At 51.4% G+C, this 13,049-nt stretch overlaps 7 non-coding genes across 7 annotated transcripts; all 7 read left to right on the forward strand.

Moving 5' to 3' along the window:
* The first annotated feature begins 465 nt into the window (after nucleotides 1-465).
* On the forward strand, nucleotides 466-584 carry LOC146056343 (5S ribosomal RNA). The gene has a single exon (XR_014469148.1). It is a non-coding gene; the product is annotated as a 5S ribosomal RNA (ribosomal RNA).
* A 1,717-nt stretch (nucleotides 585-2,301) lies between these two features.
* LOC146056344 (5S ribosomal RNA) lies at nucleotides 2,302-2,420 on the forward strand. Its single transcript, XR_014469149.1, has one exon. It is a non-coding gene; the product is annotated as a 5S ribosomal RNA (ribosomal RNA).
* Nucleotides 2,421-4,130: 1,710 nt separating this feature from the next.
* On the forward strand, nucleotides 4,131-4,249 carry LOC146056345 (5S ribosomal RNA). The gene has a single exon (XR_014469150.1). It is a non-coding gene; the product is annotated as a 5S ribosomal RNA (ribosomal RNA).
* Nucleotides 4,250-5,962: 1,713 nt separating this feature from the next.
* On the forward strand, nucleotides 5,963-6,079 carry LOC146056502 (5S ribosomal RNA). The gene has a single exon (XR_014469292.1). It is a non-coding gene; the product is annotated as a 5S ribosomal RNA (ribosomal RNA).
* A 1,712-nt stretch (nucleotides 6,080-7,791) lies between these two features.
* Nucleotides 7,792-7,910, forward strand: LOC146056346 (5S ribosomal RNA). The gene has a single exon (XR_014469151.1). It is a non-coding gene; the product is annotated as a 5S ribosomal RNA (ribosomal RNA).
* A 1,726-nt stretch (nucleotides 7,911-9,636) lies between these two features.
* Nucleotides 9,637-9,755, forward strand: LOC146056347 (5S ribosomal RNA). The gene has a single exon (XR_014469152.1). It is a non-coding gene; the product is annotated as a 5S ribosomal RNA (ribosomal RNA).
* Nucleotides 9,756-11,475: 1,720 nt separating this feature from the next.
* On the forward strand, nucleotides 11,476-11,594 carry LOC146056348 (5S ribosomal RNA). Its single transcript, XR_014469153.1, has one exon. It is a non-coding gene; the product is annotated as a 5S ribosomal RNA (ribosomal RNA).
* The last annotated feature ends 1,455 nt before the right edge of the window (nucleotides 11,595-13,049 follow it).

Genomic DNA, 13,049 nt, shown 5'->3' on the forward strand with positions numbered 1-13,049 from the left:
CTGCGCGCTTCTATGCCCTTTTTTAAAAATGGCCTAATCGGAGTAGGATCTGACAGGCCACAAAATGGCTGCCATCAGAATGCCCTGGAAAGTGATGGCTTCAGAAAGTAGCATATTACGTGTTGGTGGGACGGGTCTGTAAGTCATACCTCACAACGTCAGGGAATCACGGTGCAGCCATCTTCTCTGGGCCTCAATGCCTTGTGTGGGCCCACGTCTGCAAGGTTACAGCAGCAGCAGCAGCAGCAGCACCTGAAGTGCACAGGAATCTGTCTGCAACACTAATGCTAATTACAGACACTTGCCCGAGTCCTCGGTGTGTTCCTGGCTCCCAGCAACCCCCCCTCCCCAGCCACGGCCTGGACTCTGTGCAAAGCTGCCCACAGTGAGACAGCCTCCAGTCACAAGCAGACCAGCGCTGTCCCGAAGGCACGTAGAAAAGGAGCAAATGTGAGGCTGGTCTCTGCCTACGGCCACACCACCCTGAACACGCCCGATCTCGTCTGATCTCGGAAGCTAAGCAGGGTCAGGCCTGGTTAGTACTTGGATGGGAGACCGCCTGGGAATACCAGGTGCTGTAGGCTTTTGCTTTTCTAGCCTGCAACCAGCAGGAGGCGCTCACGCCAGCTTACTTTTCTTCTTCTTCTTCACTTGATCACATTTTTCTTTCTTTCTGTCTTTTCTTCTTTCCTTCTTTCTTTCCTCCACTACACCAGCAGGTAGCAGCACCTGGGGTTGCCGACGCAGTCAAATGGCAGCACATGCCGCACAGGGATTTCCTGCAGCAACACAGAGTGCAGTAAAAGCGTCGCCCAGCACACAGGTTATTCCGCCGCCTCAAACACGGGCAAAGTGTTTGCCCTAAACCTGAATCCACTGCATTGCTGGACATCACATCATCCACGTGTCAGTCCGTCCCATATATCTGGAGCACAGCCACAATGCAGCTGTTGTCTGGACGGAATGTCCCAGTGAATCCGGCATGGCTGCACTTTTTATTTATGACGCGACCACGCGGCAGACACAGAAACCGGCTGCATTGGAACATGTGCACCTGCGGTGATCGTAACGGCATCAGGTGTTTCGCTAAAGAGGAGACAAGGCAACGTGTCGGCATTCTCAAACTGCCGACAGAATGATTAAGACAAATTCTATATACGCATAGTACAGAAAAAATATCCAGAGTCTGAAATCCCGACAGCTGCCATCCCAAACGTATGTATGCCGGGGAGGGTCAGGCTGCGGCGGGGAGGGTTAGGCTTCAAGAAGAGAGGCTAAGGGTTTGGCTGCGGTAAAAGGTTAGCGTTAGGAGGGCGTAACATACTTACCCGCCCAGGTGATGGAATTCGGTCATGTGACCACTGTCATTCTAAACGTCGGTCTCCCGTACCCAAATCGTATAACGGTATCACACACTATGGAGTCTATGTGCTAAGCCTTGGAGAAAGATAAAGTATCAACCAACCCGCTCCTTACACTTCTTTGTCAAACATAACCTGTAACATGGCAGTTAGGAGCTGATTGGCTGCTACTTTATCTCTCTCCACTGTATCTCTCTCTCCAGTACATAGACCCTCTGTCGACTCCACAGCAATGGATGATTGCGGACATAGAAATGGTTCTGTTTTACCAATGTACTGTACTGAGTCCGCATGCTACCTCCTCTCTGAAACAGAAGTACAGCTCCCCACTTCTGCGTGGAACCACAAGTCTCAGCCAGCCTTCTTGGCAGTCTCTGAGTCACGCTGCTCGTTGGCGTCTCTCATCGGCTACCACCGTTCCCCCTCCAGCTGCTCTTTTACTTTTAAATCAACTTTATGCGAAATGACGCTGCGCGCTTCTATGCCCTTTTTTAAAAATGGCCTAATCGGAGTAGGATCTGACAGGCCACAAAATGGCTGCCATCAGAATGCCCTGGAAAGTGATGGCTTCAGAAAGTAGCATATTACGTGTTGGTGGGACGGGTCTGTAAGTCATACCTCACAACGTCAGGGAATCACGGTGCAGCCATCTTCTCTGGGCCTCAATGCCTTGTGTGGGCCCACGTCTGCAAGGTTACAGCAGCAGCAGCAGCAGCAGCAGCAGCACCTGAAGTGCACAGGAATCTGTCTGCAACACTAATGCTAATTACAGACACTTGCCCGAGTCCTCGGTGTGTTCCTGGCTCCCAGCAACCCCCCCTCCCCAGCCACGGCCTGGACTCTGTGCAAAGCTGCCCACAGTGAGACAGCCTCCAGTCACAAGCAGACCAGCGCTGTCCCGAAGGCACGTAGAAAAGGAGCAAATGTGAGGCTGTTCTCTGCCTACGGCCACACCACCCTGAACACGCCCGATCTCGTCTGATCTCGGAAGCTAAGCAGGGTCAGGCCTGGTTAGTACTTGGATGGGAGACCGCCTGGGAATACCAGGTGCTGTAGGCTTTTGCTTTTCTAGCCTGCAACCAGCAGGAGGCGCTCACGCCAGCTTACTTTTCTTCTTCTTCTTCTTCTTCACTTGATCACATTTTTCTTTCTTTCTGTCTTTTCTTCTTTCCTTCTTTCTTTCCTCCACTACACCAGCAGGTAGCAGCACCTGGGGTTGCCAACGCAGTCAAATGGCAGCACATGCCGCACAGGGATTTACTGCAGCAACACAGAGTGCAGTAAAAGCGTCGCCCAGCACACAGGTTATTCCGCCGCCTCAAACACGGGCAAAGTGTTTGCCCTAAACCTGAATCCACTGCATTGCTGGACATCACATCATCCACGTGTCAGTCCGTCCCATATATCTGGAGCACAGCCACAATGCAGCTGTTGTCTGGACGGAATGTCCCAGTGAATCCGGCATGGCTGCACTTTTTATTTATGACGCGACCACGCGGCAGACACAGAAACCGGCTGCATTGGAACATGTGCACCTGCGGTGATCGTAACGGCATCAGGTGTTTCGCTAAAGAGGAGACAAGGCAACGTGTCGGCATTCTCAAACTGCCGACAGAATGATTAAGACAAATTCTATATACGCATAGTACAGAAAAAATATCCAGAGTCTGAAATCCCGACAGCTGCCATCCCAAACGTATGTATGCCGGGGAGGGTCAGGCTGCGGCGGGGAGGGTTAGGCTTCAAGAAGAGAGGCTAAGGGTTTGGCTGCGGTAAAAGGTTAGCGTTAGGAGGGCGTAACATACTTACCCGCCCAGGTGATGGAATTCGGTCATGTGACCACTGTCATTCTAAACGTCGGTCTCCCGTACCCAAATCGTATAACGGTATCACACACTATGGAGTCTATGTGCTAAGCCTTGGAGAAAGATAAAGTATCAACCAACCCGCTCCTTACACTTCTTTGTCAAACATAACCTGTAACATGGCAGTTAGGAGCTGATTGGCTGCTACTTTATCTCTCTCCACTGTATCTCTCTCTCCAGTACATAGACCCTCTGTCGACTCCACAGCAATGGATGATTGCGGACATAGAAATGGTTCTGTTTCACCAATGTACTGTACTGAGTCCGCATGCTACCTCCTCTCTGAAACAGAAGTACAGCTCCCCACTTCTGCGTGGAACCACAAGTCTCAGCCAGCCTTCTTGGCAGTCTCTGAGTCACGCTGCTCGTTGGCGTCTCTCATCGGCTACCACCGTTCCCCCCTCCAGCTGCTCTTTTACTTTTAAATCAACTTTATGCGAAATGGACGCTGCGCGCTTCTATGCCCTTTTTTAAAAATGGCCTAATCGGAGTAGGATCTGACAGGCCACAAAATGGCTGCCATCAGAATGCCCTGGAAAGTGATGGCTTCAGAAAGTAGCATATTACGTGTTGGTGGGACGGGTCTGTAAGTCATACCTCACAACGTCAGGGAATCACGGTGCAGCCATCTTCTCTGGGCCTCAATGCCTTGTGTGGGCCCACGTCTGCAAGGTTACAGCAGCAGCAGCACCTGAAGTGCACAGGAATCTGTCTGCAACACTAATGCTAATTACAGACACTTGCCCGAGTCCTCGGTGTGTTCCTGGCTCCCAGCAACCCCCCCTCCCCAGCCACGGCCTGGACTCTGTGCAAAGCTGCCCACAGTGAGACAGCCTCCAGTCACAAGCAGACCAGCGCTGTCCCGAAGGCACGTAGAAAAGGAGCAAATGTGAGGCTGGTCTCTGCCTACGGCCACACCACCCTGAACACGCCCGATCTCGTCTGATCTCGGAAGCTAAGCAGGGTCAGGCCTGGTTAGTACTTGGATGGGAGACCGCCTGGGAATACCAGGTGCTGTAGGCTTTTGCTTTTCTAGCCTGCAACCAGCAGGAGGCGCTCACGCCAGCTTACTTTTCTTCTTCTTCACTTGATCACATTTTTCTTTCTTTCTGTCTTTTCTTCTTTCCTTCTTTCTTTCCTCCACTACACCAGCAGGTAGCAGCACCTGGGGTTGCCGACGCAGTCAAATGGCAGCACATGCCGCACAGGGATTTCCTGCAGCAACACAGAGTGCAGTAAAAGCGTCGCCCAGCACACAGGTTATTCCGCCGCCTCAAACACGGGCAAAGTGTTTGCCCTAAACCTGAATCCACTGCATTGCTGGACATCACATCATCCACGTGTCAGTCCCGTCCCATATATCTGGAGCACAGCCACAATGCAGCTGTTGTCTGGACGGAATGTCCCAGTGAATCCGGCATGGCTGCACTTTTTTTTTATGACGCGACCACGCGGCAGACACAGAAACCGGCTGCATTGGAACATGTGCACCTGCGGTGATCTTAACGGCATCAGGTGTTTCGCTAAAGAGGAGACAAGGCAATGTGTCGGCATTCTCAAACTGCCGACAGAATGATTAAGACAAATTCTATATACGCATAGTACAGAAAAAATATCCAGAGTCTGAAATCCCGACAGCCGCCATCCCAAACGTATGTATGCCGGGGAGGGTCAGGCTGCGGCGGGGAGGGGTTAGGCTTCAAGAAGAGAGGCTAAGGGTTTGGCTGCGGTAAAAGGTTAGCGTTAGGAGGGCGTAACATACTTACCCGCCCAGGTGATGGAATTCGGTCATGTGACCACTGTCATTCTAAACGTCGGTCTCCCGTACCCAAATCGTATAACGGTATCACACACTATGGAGTCTATGTGCTAAGCCTTGGAGAAAGATAAAGTATCAACCAACCCGCTCCTTACACTTCTTTGTCAAACATAACCTGTAACATGGCAGTTAGGAGCTGATTGGCTGCTCCTTTATCTCTCTCCACTGTATCTCTCTCTCCAGTACATAGACCCTCTGTCGACTCCACAGCAATGGATGATTGCGGACATAGAAATGGTTCTGTTTCACCAATGTACTGTACTGAGTCCGCATGCTACCTCCTCTCTGAAACAGAAGTACAGCTCCCCACTTCTGCGTGGAACCACAAGTCTCAGCCAGCCTTCTTGGCAGTCTCTGAGTCACGCTGCTCGTTGGCGTCTCTCATCGGCTACCACCGTTCCCCCTCCAGCTGCTCTTTTACTTTTAAATCAACTTTATGCGAAATGACGCTGCGCGCTTCTATGCCCTTTTTTAAAAATGGCCTAATCGGAGTAGGATCTGACAGGCCACAAAATGGCTGCCATCAGAATGCCCTGGAAAGTGATGGCTTCAGAAAGTAGCATATTACGTGTTGGTGGGACGGGTCTGTAAGTCATACCTCACAACGTCAGGGAATCACGGTGCAGCCATCTTCTCTGGGCCTCAATGCCTTGTGTGGGCCCACGTCTGCAAGGTTACAGCAGCAGCAGCAGCAGCAGCAGCACCTGAAGTGCACAGGAATCTGTCTGCAACACTAATGCTAATTACAGACACTTGCCCGAGTCCTCGGTGTGTTCCTGGCTCCCAGCAACCCCCCCTCCCCAGCCACGGCCTGGACTCTGTGCAAAGCTGCCCACAGTGAGACAGCCTCCAGTCACAAGCAGACCAGCGCTGTCCCGAAGGCACGTAGAAAAGGAGCAAATGTGAGGCTGGTCTCTGCCTACGGCCACACCACCCTGAACACGCCCGATCTCGTCTGATCTCGGAAGCTAAGCAGGGTCAGGCCTGGTTAGTACTTGGATGGGAGACCGAGGGAATACCAGGTGCTGTAGGCTTTTGCTTTTCTAGCCTGCAACCAGCAGGAGGCGCTCACGCCAGCTTACTTTTCTTCTTCTTCACTTGATCACATTTTTCTTTCTTTCTGTCTTTTCTTCTTTCCTTCTTTCTTTCCTCCACTACACCAGCAGGTAGCAGCACCTGGGGTTGCCGACGCAGTCAAATGGCAGCACATGCCGCACAGGGATTTCCTGCAGCAACACAGAGTGCAGTAAAAGCGTCGCCCAGCACACAGGTTATTCCGCCGCCTCAAACACGGGCAAAGTGTTTGCCCTAAACCTGAATCCACTGCATTGCTGGACATCACATCATCCACGTGTCAGTCCGTCCCATATATCTGGAGCACAGCCACAATGCAGCTGTTGTCTGGACGGAATGTCCCAGTGAATCCGGCATGGCTGCACTTTTTTTTTATGACGCGACCACGCGGCAGACACAGAAACCGGCTGCATTGGAACATGTGCACCTGCGGTGATCTTAACGGCATCAGGTGTTTCGCTAAAGAGGAGACAAGGCAATGTGTCGGCATTCTCAAACTGCCGACAGAATGATTAAGACAAATTCTATATACGCATAGTACAGAAAAAATATCCAGAGTCTGAAATCCCGACAGCCGCCATCCCAAACGTATGTATGCCGGGGAGGGTCAGGCTGCGGCGGGGAGGGTTAGGCTTCAAGAAGAGAGGCTAAGGGTTTGGCTGCGGTAAAAGGTTAGCGTTAGGAGGGCGTAACATACTTACCCGCCCAGGTGATGGAATTCGGTCATGTGACCACTGTCATTCTAAACGTCGGTCCTCCCGTACCCAAATCGTATAACGGTATCACACACTATGGAGTCTATGTGCTAAGCCTTGGAGAAAGATAAAGTATCAACCAACCCGCTCCTTACACTTCTTTGTCAAACATAACCTGTAACATGGCAGTTAGGAGCTGATTGGCTGCTCCTTTATCTCTCTCCACTGTATCTCTCTCTCCAGTACATAGACCCTCTGTCGACTCCACAGCAATGGATGATTGCGGACATAGAAATGGTTCTGTTTCACCAATGTACTGTACTGAGTCCGCATGCTACCTCCTCTCTGAAACAGAAGTACAGCTCCCCACTTCTGCGTGGAACCACAAGTCTCAGCCAGCCTTCTTGGCAGTCTCTGAGTCACGCTGCTCGTTGGCGTCTCTCATCGGCTACCACCGTTCCCCCTCCAGCTGCTCTTTTACTTTTAAATCAACTTTATGCGAAATGACGCTGCGCGCTTCTATGCCCTTTTTTAAAAATGGCCTAATCGGAGTAGGATCTGACAGGCCACAAAATGGCTGCCATCAGAATGCCCTGGAAAGTGATGGCTTCAGAAAGTAGCATATTACGTGTTGGTGGGACGGGTCTGTAAGTCATACCTCACAACGTCAGGGAATCACGGTGCAGCCATCTTCTCTGGGCCTCAATGCCTTGTGTGGGCCCACGTCTGCAAGGTTACAGCAGCAGCAGCAGCAGCAGCAGCACCTGAAGTGCACAGGAATCTGTCTGCAACACTAATGCTAATTACAGACACTTGCCCGAGTCCTCGGTGTGTTCCTGGCTCCCAGCAACCCCCCCTCCCCAGCCACGGCCTGGACTCTGTGCAAAGCTGCCCACAGTGAGACAGCCTCCAGTCACAAGCAGACCAGCGCTGTCCCGAAGGCACGTAGAAAAGGAGCAAATGTGAGGCTGGTCTCTGCCTACGGCCACACCACCCTGAACACGCCCGATCTCGTCTGATCTCGGAAGCTAAGCAGGGTCAGGCCTGGTTAGTACTTGGATGGGAGACCGCCTGGGAATACCAGGTGCTGTAGGCTTTTGCTTTTCTAGCCTGCAACCAGCAGGAGGCGCTCACGCCAGCTTACTTTTTTTCTTCTTCTTCTTCACTTGATCACATTTTTCTTTCTTTCTGTCTTTTCTTCTTTCCTTCTTTCTTTCCTCCACTACACCAGCAGGTAGCAGCACCTGGGGTTGCCGACGCAGTCAAATGGCAGCACATGCCGCACAGGGATTTCCTGCAGCAACACAGAGTGCAGTAAAAGCGTCGCCCAGCACACAGGTTATTCCGCCGCCTCAAACACGGGCAAAGTGTTTGCCCTAAACCTGAATCCACTGCATTGCTGGACATCACATCATCCACGTGTCAGTCCGTCCCATATATCTGGAGCACAGCCACAATGCAGCTGTTGTCTGGACGGAATGTCCCAGTGAATCCGGCATGGCTGCACTTTTTATTTATGACGCGACCACGCGGCAGACACAGAAACCGGCTGCATTGGAACATGTGCACCTGCGGTGATCGTAACGGCATCAGGTGTTTCGCTAAAGAGGAGACAAGGCAACGTGTCGGCATTCTCAAACTGCCGACAGAATGATTAAGACAAATTCTATATACGCATAGTACAGAAAAAATATCCAGAGTCTGAAATCCCGACAGCTGCCATCCCAAACGTATGTATGCCGGGGAGGGTCAGGCTGCGGCGGGGAGGGTTAGGCTTCAAGAAGAGAGGCTAAGGGTTTGGCTGCGGTAAAAGGTTAGCGTTAGGAGGGTGTAACATACTTACCCGCCCAGGTGATGGAATTCGGTCATGTGACCACTGTCATTCTAAACGTCGGTCTCCCGTACCCAAATCGTATAACGGTATCACACACTATGGAGTCTATGTGCTAAGCCTTGGAGAAAGATAAAGTATCAACCAACCCGCTCCTTACACTTCTTTGTCAAACATAACCTGTAACATGGCAGTTAGGAGCTGATTGGCTGCTACTTTATCTCTCTCCACTGTATCTCTCTCTCCAGTACATAGACCCTCTGTCGACTCCACAGCAATGGATGATTGCGGACATAGAAATGGTTCTGTTTCACCAATGTACTGTACTGAGTCCGCATGCTACCTCCTCTCTGAAACAGAAGTACAGCTCCCCACTTCTGCGTGGAACCACAAGTCTCAGCCAGCCTTCTTGGCAGTCTCTGAGTCACGCTGCTCGTTGGCGTCTCTCATCGGCTACCACCGTTCCCCCTCCAGCTGCTCTTTTACTTTTAAATCAACTTTATGCGAAATGACGCTGCGCGCTTCTATGCCCTTTTTTAAAAATGGCCTAATCGGAGTAGGATCTGACAGGCCACAAAATGGCTGCCATCAGAATGCCCTGGAAAGTGATGGCTTCAGAAAGTAGCATATTACGTGTTGGTGGGACGGGTCTGTAAGTCATACCTCACAACGTCAGGGAATCACGGTGCAGCCATCTTCTCTGGGCCTCAATGCCTTGTGTGGGCCCACGTCTGCAAGGTTACAGCAGCAGCAGCAGCAGCAGCAGCAGCAGCAGCACCTGAAGTGCACAGGAATCTGTCTGCAACACTAATGCTAATTACAGACACTTGCCCGAGTCCTCGGTGTGTTCCTGGCTCCCAGAAACCCCCCCTCCCCAGCCACGGCCTGGACTCTGTGCAAAGCTGCCCACAGTGAGACAGCCTCCAGTCACAAGCAGACCAGCGCTGTCCCGAAGGCACGTAGAAAAGGAGCAAATGTGAGACCGTTCTCTGCCTACGGCCACACCACCCTGAACACGCCCGATCTCGTCTGATCTCGGAAGCTAAGCAGGGTCAGGCCTGGTTAGTACTTGGATGGGAGACCGCCTGGGAATACCAGGTGCTGTAGGCTTTTGCTTTTCTAGCCTGCAACCAGCAGGAGGCGCTCACGCCAGCTTACTTTTCTTCTTCTTCTTCTTCTTCACTTGATCACATTTTTCTTTCTTTCTGTCTTTTCTTCTTTCCTTCTTTCTTTCCTCCACTACACCAGCAGGTAGCAGCACCTGGGGTTGCCAACGCAGTCAAATGGCAGCACATGCCGCACAGGGATTTACTGCAGCAACACAGAGTGCAGTAAAAGCGTCGCCCAGCACACAGGTTATTCCGCCGCCTCAAACACGGGCAAAGTGTTTGCCCTAAACCTGAATCCACTGCATTGCTGGACATCACATCATCCACGTGTCAGTCCGTCCCATATATCTGGAGCACAGCCACAATGCAGCTGTTGTCTGGACGGAATGTCCCAGTGAATCCGGCATGGCTGCACTTTTTATTTATGACGCGACCACGCGGCAGACACAGAAACCGGCTGCATTGGAACATGTGCACCTGCGGTGATCTTAACGGCATCAGGTGTTTCGCTAAAGAGGAGACAAGGCAACGTGTCGGCATTCTCAAACTGCCGACAGAATGATTAAGACAAATTCTATATACGCATAGTACAGAAAAAATATCCAGAGTCTGAAATCCCGACAGCTGCCATCCCAAACGTATGTATGCCGGGGAGGGTCAGGCTGCGGCGGGGAGGGTTAGGCTTCAAGAAGAGAGGCTAAGGGTTTGGCTGCGGTAAAAGGTTAGCGTTAGGAGGGCGTAACATACTTACCCGCCCAGGTGATGGAATTCGGTCATGTGACCACTGTCATTCTAAACGTCGGTCTCCCGTACCCAAATCGTATAACGGTATCACACACTATGGAGTCTATGTGCTAAGCCTTGGAGAAAGATAAAGTATCAACCAACCCGCTCCTTACACTTCTTTGTCAAACATAACCTGTAACATGGCAGTTAGGAGCTGATTGGCTGCTACTTTATCTCTCTCCACTGTATCTCTCTCTCCAGTACATAGACCCTCTGTCGACTCCACAGCAATGGATGATTGCGGACATAGAAATGGTTCTGTTTCACCAATGTACTGTACTGAGTCCGCATGCTACCTCCTCTCTGAAACAGAAGTACAGCTCCCCACTTCTGCGTGGAACCACAAGTCTCAGCCAGCCTTCTTGGCAGTCTCTGAGTCACGCTGCTCGTTGGCGTCTCTCATCGGCTACCACCGTTCCCCCTCCAGCTGCTCTTTTACTTTTAAATCAACTTTATGCGAAATGACGCTGCGCGCTTCTATGCCCTTTTTTAAAAATGGCCTAATCGGAGTAGGATCTGACAGGCCACAAAATGGCTGCCATCAGAATGCCCTGGAAAGTGATGGCTTCAGAAAGTAGCATATTACGTGTTGGTGGGACGGGTCTGTAAGTCATACCTCACAACGTCAGGGAATCACGGTGCAGCCATCTTCTCTGGGCCTCAATGCCTTGTGTGGGCCCACGTCTGCAAGGTTACAGCAGCAGCAGCAGCAGCAGCAGCACCTGAAGTGCACAGGAATCTGTCTGCAACACTAATGCTAATTACAGACACTTGCCCGAGTCCTCGGTGTGTTCCTGGCTCCCAGCAACCCCCCCTCCCCAGCCACGGCCTGGACTCTGTGCAAAGCTGCCCACAGTGAGACAGCCTCCAGTCACAAGCAGACCAGCGCTGTCTCGAAGGCACGTAGAAAAGGAGCAAATGTGAGGCCGGTCTCTGCCTACGGCCACACCACCCTGAACACGCCCGATCTCGTCTGATCTCGGAAGCTAAGCAGGGTCAGGCCTGGTTAGTACTTGGATGGGAGACCGCCTGGGAATACCAGGTGCTGTAGGCTTTTGCTTTTCTAGCCTGCAACCAGCAGGAGGCGCTCACGCCAGCTTACTTTTTTTCTTCTTCTTCTTCACTTGATCACATTTTTCTTTCTTTCTGTCTTTTCTTCTTTCCTTCTTTCTTTCCTCCACTACACCAGCAGGTAGCAGCACCTGGGGTTGCCGACGCAGTCAAATGGCAGCACATGCCGCACAGGGATTTCCTGCAGCAACACAGAGTGCAGTAAAAGCGTCGCCCAGCACACAGGTTATTCCGCCGCCTCAAACACGGGCAAAGTGTTTGCCCTAAACCTGAATCCACTGCATTGCTGGACATCACATCATCCACGTGTCAGTCCGTCCCATATATCTGGAGCACAGCCACAATGCAGCTGTTGTCTGGACGGAATGTCCCAGTGAATCCGGCATGGCTGCACTTTTTATTTATGACGCGACCACGCGGCAGACACAGAAACCGGCTGCATTGGAACATGTGCACCTGCGGTGATCGTAACGGCATCAGGTGTTTCGCTAAAGAGGAGACAAGGCAACGTGTCGGCATTCTCAAACTGCCGACAGAATGATTAAGACAAATTCTATATACGCATAGTACAGAAAAAATATCCAGAGTCTGAAATCCCGACAGCTGCCATCCCAAACGTATGTATGCCGGGGAGGGTCAGGCTGCGGCGGGGAGGGTTAGGCTTCAAGAAGAGAGGCTAAGGGTTTGGCTGCGGTAAAAGGTTAGCGTTAGGAGGGCGTAACATACTTACCCGCCCAGGTGATGGAATTCGGTCATGTGACCACTGTCATTCTAAACGTCGGTCTCCCGTACCCAAATCGTATAACGGTATCACACACTATGGAGTCTATGTGCTAAGCCTTGGAGAAAGATAAAGTATCAACCAACCCGCTCCTTACACTTCTTTGTCAAACATAACCTGTAACATGGCAGTTAGGAGCTGATTGGCTGCTACTTTATCTCTCTCCACTGTATCTCTCTCTCCAGTACATAGACCCTCTGTCGACTCCACAGCAATGGATGATTGCGGACATAGAAATGGTTCTGTTTCACCAATGTACTGTACTGAGTCCGCATGCTACCTCCTCTCTGAAACAGAAGTACAGCTCCCCACTTCTGCGTGGAACCACAAGTCTCAGCCAGCCTTCTTGGCAGTCTCTGAGTCACGCTGCTCGTTGGCGTCTCTCATCGGCTACCACCGTTCCCCCTCCAGCTGCTCTTTTACTTTTAAATCAACTTTATGCGAAATGACGCTGCGCGCTTCTATGCCCTTTTTTAAAAATGGCCTAATCGGAGTAGGATCTGACAGGCCACAAAATGGCTGCCATCAGAATGCCCTGGAAAGTGATGGCTTCAGAAAGTAGCATATTACGTGTTGGTGGGACGGGTCTGTAAGTCATACCTCACAACGTCAGGGAATCACGGTGCAGCCATCTTCTCTGGGCCTCAATGCCTTGTG

The sequence above is a fragment of the Crinia signifera genome, unplaced genomic scaffold (assembly GCF_055691185.1).
Source record: "Crinia signifera unplaced genomic scaffold, ASM5569118v1 HAP2_SCAFFOLD_80, whole genome shotgun sequence".
NCBI classification, from domain to species: domain Eukaryota; kingdom Metazoa; phylum Chordata; class Amphibia; order Anura; family Myobatrachidae; genus Crinia; species Crinia signifera.